This window comes from Anarrhichthys ocellatus, unplaced genomic scaffold (genome assembly GCF_004355925.1).
Source record: "Anarrhichthys ocellatus isolate YVR2014 unplaced genomic scaffold, GSC_Weel_1.0 scaffold6150, whole genome shotgun sequence".
In the NCBI taxonomy this organism is placed as follows: Eukaryota; Metazoa; Chordata; class Actinopteri; order Perciformes; family Anarhichadidae; genus Anarrhichthys; species Anarrhichthys ocellatus.
In genome coordinates, this window is record NW_022286124.1 from 1 (window position 1) to 3,054 (window position 3,054).

General features: G+C 42.1%; 1 long non-coding RNA gene across 1 annotated transcript; it reads left to right on the forward strand.

Annotated features, from left to right (window-relative positions):
- Positions 1-6: 6 nt before the first annotated feature.
- LOC116380114 (uncharacterized) lies at positions 7-3,028 on the forward strand. The gene is made up of 3 exons (XR_004212506.1): positions 7-154; positions 2,595-2,627; positions 2,750-3,028. It is a non-coding gene; the product is annotated as an uncharacterized LOC116380114 (long non-coding RNA).
- Positions 3,029-3,054: the final 26 nt, after the last annotated feature.

A 3,054-nucleotide genomic window follows, 5' to 3' on the forward strand; every position in this document is an offset into this window, starting at 1 on the left:
AACTACACCCAGCCAGCTGTCAATAACTCTGCCTACTTCCTGTTTCCTGCTGCAGAGCCCGCCCACCAAGGAAGCTACAGCTGTGTTTATCACGTCTATGTTTTTTCTCATAACTTGTCCTCTGAGAGCCGTCTGCTCTCCATCACTGTCTCAGGTAAGCTGACTGTTTACATGCAGGTTTGAAGATGATTGGTCCAAACTGACTGAAGATGATCAGCTGACCACATAGTCCATGCATGTTGTTGTTTCTGGAATGACACTGTGACTCCTGTCATTGAGTCACACATGTCATATAGTAACCAAACCTAAACACAATCTATAAATGGCAACAGCTAACAATATACTGTAGGACAGAGCAGGTTTGGTTAACAGGATAACTCTGGTTCTCTGAGAACTGAAGCAGCTTCTGACGTGACCAATCACAAAGCTCCACTGCCAACACATCAGTCATAACACTTCTTAGCCCCCAACTCACCATCTTCAAGTGTAGTTCCTCCACCAATCAGAAGCAAGAAGGGCTGTGTGCTCCGATACCTCACTCAGAGAACCAGAGTTATCCTGGAAACCAAATGTTGAGACAGTCGTTAATGATAGCAATTAAGCTTTCAATTGACTCTTCACTAAGTCCCGCCCCTCTAGCGCTGACTGGCCAATCACAGCGTAGCTCTGCTCCAAATACTCTCATCAATGGTTTCAGGCTGGTGTAGTGGCTTTGGAACTTGTCATGGTTAAACGTTGTGGAGTAATGATACTTGTTACCCGAACGTTACGTTTCTACCTAAAAACCTGTGGAGCTAAAATTAACACCTTCGTGGCTGGGAAAGGTCGGGATGTGATTGCTTTACTATTAACACCACCAGCATTCCCTTGACATCAAGCTAGCTTGCCAGCTAACTTACTGCTGTAACTTAGTGGTAACTAAACTAATTTACTGCGTATTTCGAGGACCTTTATCCAAAGCACTTTACAGTTTGCTTCTCATTCATTCACACGCACACATAGATGGCTGTGAGCTACCATGTAAGCTGCTGGTGTGACTTTAGGATCAGTTTATTCAACATGTGGACAGGAGGATGGAACCACCAAGCCTGTGATTGGTGGACGACCAGCTCCACCTTATAAACCCCCACCAACTAATAATTAAACTAAGATAAAAGATTACAGACAAGAGGTAAGACAATCATTTCGGAAAACATATAAACCCCACCACTAGATGGTTGATGTTTGGGTACAACCTTGACAGCCACGACGGCGAACAGTTGGATGTAGAAGCGTTCAGGACGACTGAGGAGCTGGTGATCTTCATTGGGAAGAACGTCAAAATATGAGAGCATCTACGGCTCGCTCAGTTTTATTCCTGCTGATTATTTTCAGAGGACTTTATGATTTGTACAACAAAGAACAGTCTCTGTTCAGATGAAGATAAACTCCACAAAAAACCAAAGACAAACATCAGGAGGACCACCAGAGGAGAGAACCGTCTTCAGAACAGACAGGAAGTAGATATGGTCTTTACAGAGTATACAGATGGACCAGTAGGACAATAACTACATGAACAAACACAATGAAGATATCGAGTAGATCAAATTCTAACCAGACGACAACCTCCAGTTCTGACTGGTGAAGCCGATGATGAAGAGTCTTAAACCTGCATTCTCTCTAATGTCCATCAGGGAGCGACTGCTCAAACATGTTCCTGCCAGAAAAGATAGAAGAAGGAAGAGTAGGAGGCACTCAATACAAGGCAGATCCTCACTGCAGCAGTAAAGTACAGTAACTGTAACTCTATCACACAGAAGCCCAACTGGTGAACTCAGGCTCGGCGGATGGGTCACTGGACCTTAAACTACTAAAGTACAGTTTACTGACTGTGCTCGCAGTGGCAGATTTTAACACAGCAAAGCTCAGCAGAGTGGAACAACAATATCACGGCAGCAACAAGCACAACAGTTATGTTACACAACACTCAACGGGACACAGCGATGCGTAAAACACACTCTTGAATAAGGAGGAAGTGTTTAGGAGAGGAGACAAGGACAGGTTTAAAGAGTCTAAGCAGAGGTTCAGCCATGAGGTGAGAGCTGCCAAACAACTGTACTCAGAGAAACTTCAACAGCAGTTGTCAGCTAATGACTGCTTATGTCTGAAAGGTTCTCACACTGAAGTATACTCAAGCAACACAATGCTTGTTGTGATTCTATGTAATGGTGTGTTGGAGATGTTTGGATGTGAGCTGATGTATTCTTAACTTCGGACATTTCTCTTTCTTTAGCCCCTCCCCTCAGGATGCTTTGCTTTCTATCTTAATAAGATTTAAAACAAATTTTTTATTTTTTTTTTATTATAAATTTCCTGTTTTTCGTATAATCACAACAAATAATACCCTTTCATATACTCTTCTGTGATTGGCTGAAATGGATGGAAACATCGAAAAAACAGTCTTGTTTGTAATGCAGGTTCAACTGTCTGAATATAAATGTATCAGCATCCAAATAAGTTCTTGATGAAAATTGCAAATACATTAAAGAAAAATATGTATTTGTGGATTTCTATTACATTTACTCAAAACAACAAATATGTGTATATTTCTCCAGGACTCCAGTCTGAAGGCACTAACACATCAATGGGTAAATAGACAAAGAAAAGAGAAATAAAGAACCAATGAAGCAGAATCAGCATTCAAGTTTTAGTTTGATATTTTATTAATTATATTAATTTCTTTACTGACGACTCTCTTGTTTCTGTTCAGAACCTGTCAGGTTGGTGGGAGGAGTCAGTCGCTGTGCAGGAACACTGGAGATGAAATATGAAGGAGACTGGAGACCAGTAGATGGCTTTCACTGGACCCTGAAGGAAGCAGCTGTTTTCTGTAGAGAGCTGGACTGTGGCTCTGCTTTTTCTATGGGATGGAGAGAGGAGTCCTCACATAGATCTGTGTGGTTCATCAACACTGACTGTGTTCAGTCTGGATCTGCTTTTATGGATTGTGTAACATCAGGTTCCTCTCCCTCCATCCTGGATCTCACCTGCTCAGGTAAGCCCATCAGTGACATC